This window comes from Anas acuta, chromosome 3, assembly GCF_963932015.1.
Source record: "Anas acuta chromosome 3, bAnaAcu1.1, whole genome shotgun sequence".
In the NCBI taxonomy this organism is placed as follows: Eukaryota; Metazoa; Chordata; class Aves; order Anseriformes; family Anatidae; genus Anas; species Anas acuta.
In genome coordinates, this window is record NC_088981.1 from 72,535,301 (window position 1) to 72,551,279 (window position 15,979).

The window sequence follows — 15,979 nt, forward strand, 5'->3', positions numbered from 1 at the left end:
CACTTGCAATACCGACTGGAGATACTTCTCCATAGAAACAGATTTCGTGTAATAAAGGAAGCGTGATCTTCATTCATGTTAGAGAGTGTTATGAGTAGAGTCCCACTGTCTGAAAAAAAGTATTGCTGGTTGCTGTAACAAGAGTCAATCGTGATTACGCCAATAGTCTGTGTTGAGATAGGGCATAGTGATGGGTATCATATAATGCATAATAGGAAATCTAAAAGTTTTTCAAAAAAAAATGATGCTTTTTCTAACCTATCATTAGTCTTCCTTCCCATCTTTCTCTAATCTGTCAATACAGTCAGGATTATCTTTTCCTATAAGTCTCAGTACCATGGTATTTGAACACCTGGCAAAAAGAGAGTAGGGGGAATCCTGTAACAATCTGTTAACATGAGTACGTCTTCATCCATGATTTACAGATGGAGAAACAAACACAAAGATTTATCTGGCCCTCACAAAATCACAAAGTACATCTATGGCAAGCTCAATATTTGATTTCTTGCCCCGTGAGAAAGCATAACAGCTTACCCATAACCATCACAGCACCCATTCTTACCCTTTGCTTAGTTTCTGTATTCTTCTTTCCGTTGCTCATCATGTTTTCATTTAATTGACAGTACTTTTTCTTTCTCTGCTCCCAAGCACCCTGCCAAATATCATAATGGTTGCTCTTTACCAAAGCCCATTTCACACAAAATTATTTCCCTACTATGTGAAAGGAATAGACCATCAGAGTATTCACACCTATCACAGCCCCTGCAGTCTCCAGTTCAGATTAGACCTTGTGGTTCAGATTTTCTGTGTTTAATCGGTTTTTAACAGATCACTTTATAATGTTTTACACCTTCATTTTCTACTATTGCCACTTTATATTATAAGTACTTTCTTGAATTGATTATTGAATTAAACTAGCCTTTTGGAAAATTATAGAGATTCAATGTGCATTACAAAAAAGTCAGAACTTAATGCAACTTTCATTTATAAATCTCCTACAGAATTGCACAGGAAAGAGAAATGATTAAGGAGCTGCTCAGTAAATATGGCCATTCTTGAACATCTTCTAGTGGGGAAGAAGCTCTAAGCTTCCATGAGTAAAGCTTCTTCTAATGTCAGAGATATAACTGCTGGATTGAACTCATGCAGAAGAACCACTGAGGTTCAGCTGTTCCTCATGGGAGCTGCTTCTACTCAGTGCATGAGCCATATGCAATACTTAACAATTTGCTAGCTGCCTTAAGATGGTCTTAACTGTTTTTTATTTGTGTTTTATATCTAGTATGACCAAAAATTATGACTTTGTGGAGTTCATAATTTATATTGTTCTTGTCTTTCTTTTCCCTTTATAAAGAGATTTTCCACCAGCTTTTCTGGGACTGCAGGGATGAAAAAATGCAATATTCAATATTGCTATTTGAAGTTTTACCTGGCTTGGTTGTGACTAGCTATATAAATCACAAGGATTCATTTCTGTTCCCACATAGTATTAGCACTACTGTTACGATAAGAAATAAATAAATAAAATAAAATAAAATTTATAAATAGGATGAGGAAATCCCCGGTTATTTAAACAAATAATGGAAATATATATTTCAGGGCAAAAAATTAAGTTTATTCACTTTTTTCCATCTTTACATTTTTACCACAATGGTACTGAAATTAGAAAAAACAAATGTTTTTGATAATAAATATTGTCTGAATACAGAAGTCACAGCTCTGATGTTGTTGGTGTTTTACTGGAGGGAATGGCCTTGATGATCTCTTAAAATGCCTAGCAGCTTTTCTTCTCTCCGAGATTATGACTTTCTCTAATTCCCACTGATGATAGTCCAGGGTATAAATTTACCATTGATTTTCTGTGAAGACATGTACAAATAAAACCTGATCACTCATAAGTTTGAAGGAAAATGAAGAAAATACATAAAAATACAGATGGAGGGAATGGATTTTTCTATATAACTAAGCAGGATACACTGCCAGTTTGTTGTGAATCCAGATCCCAAGGGTGACTAGTTCCATGGGACTTTTGGTTTGTATTTTTGATCATTAATTTTAATTTCTTGTCTGCATTGGCACAGAGCAAAGCCAGAAAGTGTGGAGGGAGTGCACCCTAATGGCTCAGAAATCAGAAAACAAATCAAAGAATGTAAGTCTTTCTTAAAGTCATTCCCTAGATTTCCCTGACTAATGTTTTTTTTTTAACATTTGGGAGTGACTGTAACGTCAGCTCATCAAACTGTTTTGCTTCTAACAGTGTGTAAGTCAGAATTTCAGGAGACTACCCTGAAATGAACTATATCCAAAAAATCCAGACAGTTGTGCAACTGCAAACCAGTGACCTGTTCGAATCTGTCTTATCTTAAATATATCACTTGGAATGTCGACTCTCTGAGGTATTCTCCATCCTTTAATAGTTTCATTGACAGTCATCCCTCTGCCCATTTATGAGCACAAGGAAAAATAGGAATTAGTGAATCACTGGCACATGATTTTTACATGGGAAAAAAAACATGTTGTTGCCCTGTGCACGCTTTTTTTCCCATAAAGAATAAAACATTGGGAAATGTGAACATGTGGGTGCTGCCCACAAAAATGCACTGAATTATCCCTCGTTCTCCACTGCTTTCTGTCTGAGCACTTTAAATGGTAATAAAAAGTTCTACCACTTAAATCTTGCAGTGTATCACATCATACATTTTAGTAATAAAATGTAAGCACACTTAAATAAATATACATCTCTTTAACTAATACATTTTAATGTTACACTTAGCTTTGCAGCTGTTAACTGCTTTAAGTTATTAAGAACTGTTATTTCTGGCATCTGTGGCTTTTTTCCATCAAGTCTTACTTCTCTAAGCCACTTTATTAACATCAAAGGAAGGTGAATTATTTAAGGATTAGAGTAAAATACCCCTTAGTAACAATTGTTAATTGACTTCAGATTAGTGCTTTGGCATTATTTAATGTAGCTTCCATAATATAACTTTGCAGTGGTAGCCAGCAATAGACAGTGGACCTGCAAGCCTATGACAGCCAAAACCATATTCTCCATGCAATTGAAAACTCACATGATAGCTTGCACTTTTCCTGAAATGAGAAGAGGAAGGAATACAGACATTTTTAGTGGAATAGAATCACAAGTTGGTGATTCATTAAATCCTGTTCTATCTTGTGCTCATTAATGTCTATATAGGTGATTCTCTGTGAAATGGTATTTCCATAAGTTTCCATTTCAATTGAGGATCCAAGTTAATATAAATTCCAATAGGTTCCTATTTGTCAAAATTTCCGAGGAACACTTTTTTCCAATGTGAGAAAATGTCAATATTTGCAACTGAATCAGAACACTTATTAAATGGCATTATCACAACTTAGGCATCCTCTATGTTTCACATTCTCAGCATGCACTAGCATTTAATTTTACATTTGTCCTTTGAAAACACTTCTTTCCACATCTTTCAATTTTTCAACTTTCCTCAGAAGTGACATTTCTGCTACGTGTTTTCAGGAAATCTTTTCCTTCAAAAATTGTGACTGCTGCATATTCAAATAAGACCATGATGCATAAGCCTCACAAAACACTCTGATATCTAAATCAGGCTGGCAGTAGCTACAGAGGGTCACAATTTACATGCAGCTTTAGATGAAGCCAGTTGTGTGGTCTTTTTGTGTTGCTTTGCAGTGAAATTCATTCCATGGCTTGAACCAATACAAAAGCTGTCACCTAAATCCTACTCTGCTTCAGTGAGCTCTGTATGGCAAGTGGGCAGCATAAGTCTCTGATGAGGGCTCTCTGGAGAGTTTAATGAGCACTCTATTAGTTCTGCGTCCTGCTTCAGTGGAGTGCAAGGTGGAGTTTTTGAGGCTCGATGACCAGTCACTTGCTGCAACCCTGAGGGAAGCTTGAGCTCATAACAGTAAAATGTGCTAGCTGGCTTTGTAGCATGATTTACCTGGTAAGGCTGTGCAAAACTCAACTTCAATTTGCATAGGTTTTGGAAAATGGAGCTGGTGTGCTCACTTTGCAGTACTGTGGGGCATCCCCTCTACTATTTGTACTTTGAGTTTCAGTATTGTGTGAACCTGAAAACTCAAAGTGAAACCAGCCACAGCCATGCAGACGTCATCACTCTGCTACTGCTGGTACAGACTGAAGTGTCTCCGATCCCAAACAGAGGCTACGCAGGAGTCATTTCCAGCTTCTGCAAAGAGGAGGCTTTGGCCAGGGATGCTGCTATGGGTCAGCTGCCTGCCCTCAGCCCCATGTCATTACAGGTACACTCCATGTCTTTTGCAGTATTCCTGCATGCATATACCTGACCCGTTTAAAGATGGGTGCTGCGTGGAGGAAGAAAATGGGTAGAATGGGTGAAAAAAAAAAAAAGTTTGCTAGAGCCTTTTTTCAAGTCATTAGAAATACCATCTCCTGGGATAAAAACAAGGTAGATTTACCAGCAATGTTGTCTTTCGGATTTTTCCAACACAAATAAACACAAAGATACTTTTCAGTTTGTAGAAGTCTTGTTTTTGTTTTATAGCAAAAAGCCTGGATTGCTTTAAAATGAACTTAAGGTAATCTACAGCTTTAGTGGGTTTAAAAAACAATTAGATGGCTTTGTACTTAAACTAGTTTTGAATTAGGAATTTCTAACAAAGATGTAAATATGCTATAAATAGAGTATTGAAGAAGGTAATTTTCTTCATAAATATCCAACTAATATTAAGTGAATAAGAGGAAAACACACGAGAATTAAATAAAGGTTAACTACATTTCATTTAAAGATTTGCTTTTTTTTCTTTTTCTAGCAAAATAGAAGAACAATCATTCTGATTTTCTTTTTTTTTTTTTATTTTAAGAAATACTTCAAAACTGCTAACAAATGAAAGGCATTGAAGGAAAATGTATGTTTTGATGAAAAATCTAGTATTTGCCATATAAATCCACAAAGTTCTGATGTTTTCAGCCAGCACTAATTTATTTGTCTAAATAAAGAAACCCAGTTTACAGATAATACTGAAATAAGTCAATGTGACAAATATTAAAATTCCTCTACTGCTGTTTCACATTTTCCTTACTCCAGTTCCCCAACAAATGCCATCACTGTTTTTTTTTGTTTTGTTTTGTTTTGTTTTCCTTTCTTTCCCATTAAAAGAGGTAGACAAGGAAGAGCGTATCACTAGCAGAGAAGAATACCAAATTGTTCAGCTTGTTAAGTCAGGATATTCTGTAACTGCAAGCTAACTTATAATTAAAAGCCAATTAACCAGAGAAACTAGTTTTATTAGAGAGGACCCCCAACCCAGTTTTAAGAATCAGATACCAAATTTTCAGTAAATAAATGTGCATCTTTACTCTGAATTTTGGCTCCATAAAGATCGGGTATGGAGTTTAGCCCTTGGACTGAGAATTCTCAGCATTTATAGACACGAATATGTAAGACTTTCCTTTCAAATGAAGACAGAATATTTCATCCTTCTGAATCATTTAAATTGGCTAAGGAAACCTGACCCATTAACCCTCACCTGTGGGATACAACAAATATTAAACAATTCTGCCTTTTCAGAAATTACCACATTTATTGCTGTATGGTCAGTGGAAACAAGCCCAAATTCTTTTGATCCTCAGCACCTTATCTGAAGAAAATGACATTTCCTGCTTGCATTTCACTCGGTTATTAGCGACTAACTAAACATGTCTCCAGTTCTTTAGTCGATTGCAGAACTTTGGAGTTCTGTAAGTAACTCTTGCTGTGTTTGTTCTTTCCAGAATTGCCCTCAACTAAATCATTAACAGGGAAACTGCATCCCAGGTCTGATTTCAGGCAGAGCGACTACACCATTGACCACAAGAGGCATCTAGACTGCACCCTGGAAAGAGCAAGGGGGACCTTGTGGACAGTGGGCACACTCATGCCCACTAGTGCTCCCTGGTGCCCCAGGAGCTTTTGTTTCTTTTCAAATTACCAGGAAGTTAAGAGGAGAAACAGCTTCTAATTTTCAACCAACCAGGCAAGAAGAGAGTGGGTGGAGGGGTGGGAAATTCTGTGTGCGATGGAGTCAGGCTCACAAGACAGCCTAAGAATCAGAGCAGTTGAGGACATCTCACTTCAGCTTAACAGGTAAATCTACACATGCTGGCTCACAATGATCATCTGAGTTCACTGCCACCTATATTTGTGGGTATCAATGTGATAACACAATGCCTATGGAGCTATATGAAGGAAGACGAGGGTGTAGTTTGAAGGGGAAATCTTCACAGGCCTCTGGTCACATGAGCAGAGCCATTTCACATGTTACGGGAGTGCAACCTGCTCAGCCCACGTTAATGAGAGGACTAAAACCTGGCAGATTTGTGGGAGATATAACCTTGTCCATCTCCTGACCTTTCTGCCTGATTGCACAGGCCAACTGTTTTTGAACATGCAGAGAGAGAATCTTTGCCATGTGATTACTACTCAGACACCGTCTCTGTAATTTAGATTATGAAAGGCCTGTGGTGACTTTCAGGTTTTGTCATCAATAGCATGTTTTCAGTGTGGGTGGTGTAGCTGTGCCAAGCCCAATACATCACGATGAGAGCATGAACGGTTTCAGGTAGTTTGCTATAATAACTCTGCCATGCTTAATTAAGTCACAGATTAAGCCAGTAAGAAGAACAATCTGGAGTGTATCTTTACTGCAGTGTCTGAAGTCTATCAAAACGTTAAGTCATCAGGTGCAGAGGTCTCACACACTGAGGCCTGACTTTATGGGAAGAAGAGGAGGTGAGGTACCCCAAGACTCCTATGACAAGGGGCATGCTTGTTCCAGAGTCTCATGGGAGAACCTGGTGCCTAAAATGCCCTGCTTGTTCTGGTTGTGTGCTGGCAACTGGTGCTACAATTCACTGACAGCAAATGTGCAATCTCCCCCCCACCTTCTTCTCTGCAATACAAGTTTTTTCTGGGATAATAAAGTCCTCCTGAAACTTTATTTCTAGGAAGTGGTCCTAAGCAGTGAGTTGCATTGGTCCTCTCTTCAGTTTCACCAAAGACCCTTCTCCAACCCACCCTTCCTCCTGTCTCTACCAGATGTTACAACAGCTTCCCAGGCTGTTCTGCCTGATGGTCTTTGGGCATTTGGAAGAGTGTGCAGGGATGTTCTTGTTTTCCATATATCACTGAAATCTTGGCTGGTTTTTCTGCTCTCTTTTCTTCTTCCCCTAAGTGCCAGTCCTCACTTTAATTGATAATGACAGAAAATGCTTTAGTGGTTGGGCAGCGAGGACCAGTCAGATCAGACAGCAGAAATGTCTATCATTAGCTTAAGTGGAGGGTATAAATTTAACACCGTAATAAACCTGAGCTTGATCACTCTCTTTCCTCTGGAGAAACTAGCATATCACAGGGCTGAACTGCTAGGCTCTGACCTTGCTTTGAATGGCCATTGACTGTGGTGTATCAAAGAAGAAAAGAATGGGTGACTCAGTTTCCTGCCAAGTACAAATTTAATGATACCGAATGGTGTAGCCCAAGAAATGGGAGGTGGCAAAACGCTCCATGTTGGACCCTAGTGAGTAGTGTTCAGGATGTTGGCCAATGCTCTTCAAACAAAAACAAGCTCCAGTTTGTTCTGTAAAATGAGGGATGCAGCACAGAAAACTGTCTGTGCCACAGAAAGCCCAGTGATAGCGGTGACTAAGAATTTTATACTGTGTTGAGTAATATTGCTCTGCAATGCAATGCAGGAGAAGGAACAATTTAGCACAGTGTATACGCAGATTTATTGAAAATCAGCTTCATGGAAACTGCCAGTAGAGCGGTACTGATGGGTTTGCATTATATGAGCACAGCAGCAAAGCAAAACAATGCTGGGAAACAGATTGGTTTTGTTCTCAGCTACTATGCACAGATGAAACTTTTATGGAGACATTTCAGCTTGCTCTGGCAGCAGCTTGAAAATTGCTTTCTAAAATTTTGATGAGCTAGGACCTGCTCCCTGTCCCATTGCTGCTATTTGAAAGTCAGAGTAGAGTGGATTGGTACCCCAGAGCTTTTGGGGCTTAGAAAATGCAGGAACAGGCTGTCTCTGTGCAAACTAAGGCAGAGTTGCTGTGCTTTTCCTTTCCAGTGAAGCTGCATGCATGGAGTGGAGAAATGTGTAATCACTACCAGTTACTTGGCAGTGACTTCTGTAAGTTAAAAAGATAATTGCTGTGCTGGGCCATGTGGTCCTTGCAGTTCATGCATACAGCTCTCACTGAAATCATGTAAATTTGCCTGAAAGAACCAAGGGTGTTGTAAGATCATTCTTACACTTCCTCAGAGGTACAGAAAAGAGAAGAAATCATGCTTTTACCTTTGCAGACTGAAAATAATTTCTCACCTTCCCTGGCTGACAGCTGTGCTGCATCCGGGTGCAGCTGTGCCATAGGCTTGGTTTTTCACCTGTAGGCTTTTTCTGAAAAGCAGTGCATTGGTGAGGAATTGCTTCTGGAAAAAAAAAAAAAAAAAAAAAACAGTTGAGAAGATATTATATACTAAGATCACATAGACTTCCTTTCATTCTGGCCATTTCAATAACTGAATATGCTTTTACAAATAAAGCAAGGAAAGCTGGTGGGGAAAGGTAATACTGGTTATTACACAAATTGGTGAAAAACAGGCAAAATTCAAGGCAGACCACATCTTAGATACAAACAAGTGCATTCATAAAATTTAGTTTATGATATGGCTGGCTGCATTCATGTCTCATTTGTTTCATTATTCCACAAGCATTTTCTGCTCATTTGAGTGTTTGTGGTGATGCCAAGTTTATGATGTTTTTAGACATTCATGCGCTAACACATTTTGTATCATTCTCAGTTCTTCGGTTTAAAGGAAATTACTCCAGGTCTCACCTCAGGAAAAGAAAAATGCAAGGCAAACATTGGTTTCTAGTTCATCCGTTAAGAAAATAAAGGGCATAGTATTGTAAATGTTGTCCTTTTATCATATGTGTATGTATGCTTATACTACACATTGTGGTTTCTTAATTACTTGCAAAATCTACTTCAGATTATATTTTCAAAATTCAGAAAGATAGCATGTTTGGAAAAATAATTCCGGATAATTTACATGTATGTTACAAAACATTTAGATAGAATATATGTACAAATATGACAGTATATACTATAGGAAAATACTGATCCTACCTACCTTGCTGTAAAATGAATTACAGCTCAGTACTTTCAGATGGTGGCATATAGCCTTACAGATTTCCAACAGCACTGTTGTTATTCACTTCCACCATGATAATATCATGTGGCTCCAGTTAATACGAGAGCCTGTAATTAAAAATTACAATGGTAAATGCTATAACTACACAGTAAGAGACTTGTCCTGAAAATCCTAAACAGCTGGTAGGAGTGCATTTAATACAATTTACACTAATAATTGTTGAAGAACTTGCATGCATAGGCTAGAGCTGTGGTCAAACCTCACTTTCAGGTCTGGAGCTTAACTGTCTGTGTCTGCGTGACAGCAAGCGATCTGTATTTCTGTCTGTACTTTACATCTTATCACACGCTATGTCCATGCAGGTAGCAGATGTTATTTTCAGTACTAACACTCATTTTGGACCTTCTTGGCATGCATGCTGACAGTGCCAATGGCTGCAATTTATTATGCTTTTTTTGACAGATAAAATAAGCTTTACTGTAAGTTCTGGCAGTGCAGTCTGAAAAGAGAATCCTACTAAGTTTTTGCATGTATCTGTTACCATCTAACAGCTGAATTTTCTACTGACCTCTGACTCATATCAGTTTCCAATGCACATTTGCATGAACATGTTCTGAATATACTTGTGAAAATGTGTGCAAATCATTGATGAAGTACTACTTTTGTTTTTGTTTCTCTTGCTGTTCACAACACTCTGCAGGATCTCAAATCTGTAGATGTGTGCAATAATGGAAGGCTTTTCAATTAATTTAAAAATCTTTTTTTTTTTTTTTTTTTGACTAGCTGAATGTGGCAAACAATATGATTTCGTTTACTCCATCGTGTATTTATTTTTTCTGGTTCCTTTTCTGTAACCTGTACATTTTCCCGATCTGGTGCCTTACATATTCACATGAATACAAATGCCAGTAAAATAGAGAAAACAGAAATGAGCAGTTGGGAGAAGAGAAAAAGAGAGGGGAGTGCTGACAGATATTATTTATGTGAATTATACTGTTTGTGCACTGTATCTGTATTCAGATATATATCATCAACTATGCTAATCAGACTATGACCTGAAATGGGCTAAATCTTCCTTTCTTGTCTGAAGCTTCTGGAGATACCTGGGCCTTCAGCATGCTAAAAGGACCCTGGATAAATGATACTTTATTTTAAATCATAAGTAACTTCTCAGAGTTAGCATATTACAATTTATGTTCCTGAAAGGAAACAGATTAACAAGCAACCAAACCTCGACCCATTGTAAACTGCATTGGTCTTCAGTTCGCATGGCTACAAGGGGCCAGCAAGCAGCATGAAAGAATAGCTCAGTCCCTGTTCCCATCAAACCCTTGACCTCTCTGTGAGACTGCCAACAAGGATACCAGTTATGGAAGCAATTTAGTTTGCAAGCAACTATTTACCAGGAATTAAACTGAGACCACCAAACACATTTCACAGTGGAGACCCAAAAAGTCATTAGGCTGAGGCAATTTTAGGTCACTACCAACTTTGGTCTAGTTCAAGAAAGCAACCTTAAGATAAAAGTCTCTACATCCCATCATCCAACTAACTCCCTGAGGCATTCAGTCCCTGAGTTCCTTTTCTGTTATAAACATAATTCCTGCACAAGATAAGAGGTTTCACTGTACATTCAGTAATCCAAGAAAAGATTGGAAACAGAAACAACAACAAAAAAGGCATTTGAAATGTTTTTCAGTGACAGAGAAAGTACAGTGTTTGTGTGAAAAAGCGTGAAGAAGCTCTACCAATACTGCATAATGCAAGAGGTTACTCCATGGAGGGAGCAGGGATCTGTCCTCCAGGAGCATACTGCTGACATGAGGCACTTCACACTGTTACTTCACAGTGCTCCCTTAAGTACATTCCTACAGTGAGTTACCTTCAATTTTTGTTCCTTTTGTTCAATCCAAAAATAAGGATGACTTGCCTCATCAGAGAAAGTTCAACCTCCATGAGAATAAGAAGTGCTTTTAAGAGCATACACCTATATGCAGTTGTTAGAAGGAACAGGGACAAAGAATACAATCCTGTCTGTAAGCAACACATACTATGTTGGAAGTAGAAAAGTAAATTGTATTTTCTATACATTTGCATACAGTGTTTCAGCTCATGCAGGGAACTGTTTTGTTGTTGTTTCCCCCCCCCCCCCCCCCTCACCTTTTTGCACTCACAAGTGAAAAGTTTTTTTTTCCTTGTTTTTTTTTTTTTTTTTTTTCCTTTTCCCTCCTGATTGTTTTCTAGACTAGGAGATGATGGCCACGGAACATTGCAAACTGACTCAGGAATGGAACACATATGTGTTTCAGACTAGCAATGAAGTGGTGAAATCTGTTCAAAACTAGATTGTAGCCTGTCTTATGGATGTAATTAAATGTATCAGCTGTTAGAAATATCAAAAAGATTACTTACCTGATTTTGTGTCTGTAGAGGACCACATTCCAGCAATTCATTTTAACTGTCCTCCACCACTGCTGGAGAAAGTCTCTTTGTTAGCCTTGCTGGTACCTTGCAATAGATAGCAAAAACAATCTCAGTTTAATCTACCTACCTACCTACTTTACCACTGAAGCCAGAATTGTCAGGGACTATCCCTCATGGCATGGCTCAGTCCTCTGTACACAGCTATTACTGGTAATAAGCTGGCTCATCTCTAGATGAGACTTTAAACAAGAAGTTTCCTAGTTAGCTTAACCCAAGCATACAACAGTGAGGATGATAAAGAGGTTTAGTTATTATGTGTGATAATAGTCAAACCCAGCTATTCTGTAGTGGTTTTTTGTTCAGTAGAAGTTAATGTTTATAAAGGAAATGTATATATTAGGTAATTTAGAGAGATGGAACAGAACACTGAATTTGAACCAAATATGGTCATTGTAAAATAGTGAGAACTAAGGCTTTGGATGATAAGTGCTTTTAAATGTGGGGTTCAAAATCTACAGTACATTAAGTTGTGCCTGTTAATAGAGGTAAATCTGGAGCCTGATTAACATGCAGATCCAGAACTGGAGATGGTTGTAGTTTGAAATCAGGCCCATCTTCAGCTTTTGCTTTGAGATAATAGAGATAGTTTGATTAGGTAACATTCTGTATTTATTTAATCCAGAAGAAGGTACTCAGTGACTAATGACTGTGAGTGATTAGTTAGTTCACAGTAAGAGGTCTTTATTCAGCTCCTCTTCTGGTATCAGACGTATTGCCAACTAGAGAAATATCCAACATCTGTAAGACTGATGAGAAAACAAATAAGTCATACACGGAGCTAGTTATTGGCCACAATGGTGGGGAAAAGCAGTTGGCTCTCTCTCACTAGAATGAGGTCAGACTGGGGAAAAAAAAAAAAAAAGACTAAATGGACTTACAGAGTACAGCAATATAATCTCAGTATCGTATTTTGTGATGTTGCAACAAATAATGATCATGGTGATATAATATATTATTTCTGAAAGAAACCAAACTCCACTGTGCTTATGTTCTGCCAGAGCTATTCCGTTCACAGTAGTTACCTCTAATTTTTTTTTTCAGAATGAAGTCATAAATCAGACCATCTTGCATAAAACAATTTAGAAACTCTCTTCCTTCCTAGAAAATGCCTCTTGCCATTCTTGTAACTTGAATAAGTCACTGAAAGCGTTTTTTCAAACAGCACTTCCTTCCATTTGCTTGCTCATTTGTGGTTGAAGTATATTTATTCACTCCGTAGCTCTCATCCTGCCAAGGAGCAAACATGCAACACAGTCCTCTAAAATAAACGACAGAGCTACAAAAGGCAATTTCTGTTATCCCCATTGTAAATCTGGAGAGATCTACAAGTTGTTTCAGCTCTGTGTTCCTTGTTAGATGACGTCAATAGACAGCAAGGTACCTGAAATGATGTGAGGCCCCTAAACCTCTCTTTGGATATTACTTCCACTAATAAATGCAGATTCACGCTAATATAAATGAGAATAGAAAGAAATTCAAAATCTTAGTAAAGTGGGCCAAAGGATATTTCACTGTCATCAATAATTTCAGTGTCACAATTAAGCATATTTGGTAGAAAAGGAGGGCAAGTAATTGGAAAGACAGAGCATGCAAAACAAAGAGGTAAACCAGAGGTGAGGAAGGAAGGGGCTTAGAAGTATTCTCTACCTCCACCGAAGTCCTCACACAAACAGATTTGTTATTGACTTAGGACAGAGTTAGGCCCCTACTAGGCTCCTTCAGAAAGCAAAATCTAATCACTGACATACCTCCAAGGAGAGCAGAGGGGAGATGAATGACAGGTTAATGTATATTAATGACAATGGTGACAAGATACTCTCTTCCCCTGGGCATAAGCATACCTGAGATTTTTTTTTCAAGCAGTTCCATTCACTCTCTGAATTTCACACATGAACTGCATAATAAGACATTATCCTCACCAGCGTAACCAACAGACGCAAGAAAAGTAAAAAGTGCAAGAGACTTAAAACGAAGAGATGGATATCTTTAGTGCTGTTTATGTTTGTGTTACTGCATAACTTGATAGGCCACATAGGTGTCTTCCAGAATTTAAAACCAATACCTGATGGTAGCTGCTGCTCAGGTCTGTCACCAGCTGCCAGGACAAGCTTCCTGCAGGATTTTCCAGCACAGGCTGTAATATTGCCAAGAAGCCTCTGGGAAATGGAGCCACAGAGAGAAGCTTGGCGTCTATCAGGAATGATTACACAAGACCAGGGATTTAGCTCTTTAGGGTTAAGGAATGATTTTACTATGGCAAGAGCCTCTTTGTCACACACACACACACACAAAAATAACTGAAAGATTTATTTGGTAAAAATTTTTGATGGCAAATTTCTCACTTGCTAGAATCTACCTTTGATGATGTGGAGTTGAAAAAGTTAGACAGAAAAGCTCCATTTTCAGAGGCTTAGCATCCAAGCTGTTGGGGTAGAAAAAGTTTCACAAGCAGCTTTGGGGCATGAACTGCTTGTGGCAAAAGGAACACTTCCCATCACTTGCCCTGCCTTTCTCTAAGGATTTTCAATGGAAGTGCTGAAGGTGATGCCACCTGGCCCATCTGAGTGTTTCCCTCCTCCTATTTCTGTTGCATGTAGTTCACAGTAAAGCTAAGTATGACAAACATGCACAACAGGTTCTGCCTCTGGGGAGCAGCCAGGGCCAAGTGACGTTTTGGCCCGAACACACCTGTGGTGACAGAGTTCGTCTGGAGGAGTGTTTTGGTGCTCCACACCTCCTCGGACAAAACGCCCTCTTCCCTTTTCCTGCTGGCGGCATAGCACTTTGATGAGCAAGAAGCAGACACATCTCTGCAGCAGGTGGACCAGAAATTGCCCAAGAACAAGTGTAACGAGGTATTTCCGCCTCGCACTTCTGTGGAAATCTGGTCTCTTAAGGTCAGCTTGGCCATGTACACAGCCCTTGCCTTTTGCAGGGTGAGGAAGTGCAGCCTCACACCCATGGCTGCATCACACTGGGTAGACACATCTGCCATCCTGAGCCTGGGGAGGCCTAAATGTCCCCTGGGCCTGTGGTCGATCTGTGCCTGCAAGAGGCTGCCTTGAGGAGACCAGCCTCTGCCAGCTGCCTTCACAAGCACACTAAATGCTGAAGAAAAGAAAGCACTGTGAACACTTGGGAGGTGGATTTATGTGACCAATTGCTAGTATAGTTTCCTTCAAGCAGTTTTCATGGTGCTAAATGAAAAAGACCAGTCCTAAAAAACTACAGGGTTTTTCCCTCAGGAAGGCCTTTTCAAAGCAGGCAGTAGGCTATTTGAATTAGCTTGTTTCATTTTCTTCCACAGCAGCAGGTTGTCTTCCACCACCACCTGCTGCACATTTGCTACCAGCAGGCAGAACTGCAACAGGCTTGGAAGAGGCGTTCAGCACAGGAGGAACAGGAGCCCAAGGAGAGATGAGGAAGACTTCTGCATCCCTTGATAAGTGCCTGGGATGGAAAAGCAATGCTATGCTTTGCGTGCTTGCCCAGGCAGGCTGCCAAGTGTAAGCAGTTCAGCTTTCTGACTAAGGGAAAGTAAACGTATCAGTAGGCCCGGTCATGGAAATGTGACCCTTCCAGAGTCACTTTTGCAAGAATGTTGAAAATAATGGAAACGTGGGTAGGAGTTGCTTGCTGAGGTGGGGTAATAGTGCCAGGGTGGTGAGGAGCCCATGAGGAATGCTGTCCTTGCTCTGGAAGGAACAGTCTGTACTCTGATTACGACAACAAAAGAAAACCCAGTATTGAGCATGAGGCTTCAGAAATTACAGCCCCATCACGTGCACCCAACCAGACGCAAAACCCTGAAGCCCAGCCCCTCCACCAACACAGATCTTGTCAAACAGTGACAGAAATGGCCATGCTGGGAATTGCCATTAGAAAGGTAAAAGGGCCCTTTTTGCTTTTGCCCTAACTTTCACCTTCTCCTTTTCTCTAGCTACTGCTTCCAGTTTGGGCAATGCTACCTTTTTGCCTACTTTCACATCATCTTTCTCCCTCTTCAGCACATTGTAGGACCTTAGCCCTTGCTCTTGTGCTATTATGAGCTATTTGAATGGGCCAGAACAGGTACAGTCCCTCATAATTACATGCCACTTTCCCACTCTGAGTGGTAGCCAAGCCTCTGTGCTGTGCTGCTCATCACAGTGAGATTAAAAATAGTTTTATAACAATATGCAAAGCAGTGCTAAATCCCGTTCTTCCCATATTAAAAGCAGATGCTCAGACAGACTGAATCAGATTGGACAAATTTATTGAGTTAATTTAGAGGCATAAAAGCTTCACAAGGACCA

The 15,979-nt window shown here is 39.3% G+C and overlaps 1 long non-coding RNA gene across 2 annotated transcripts; it reads right to left on the bottom strand.

The window, feature by feature from the left end:
• Nucleotides 1-1,607: 1,607 nt before the first annotated feature.
• On the bottom strand, nucleotides 1,608-12,321 carry LOC137854434 (uncharacterized). Of its 2 annotated transcripts, XR_011095162.1 has the most exons (4): nucleotides 11,613-12,321; nucleotides 9,180-9,307; nucleotides 8,368-8,474; nucleotides 1,608-1,859 (listed from the first exon to the last, which is right to left on the bottom strand). It is a non-coding gene; the product is annotated as an uncharacterized lncRNA (long non-coding RNA). The 2 variants fall into 2 exon arrangements; XR_011095161.1 differs by having other exon boundaries at nucleotides 1,608-8,474; nucleotides 11,613-12,316.
• Nucleotides 12,322-15,979: the final 3,658 nt, after the last annotated feature.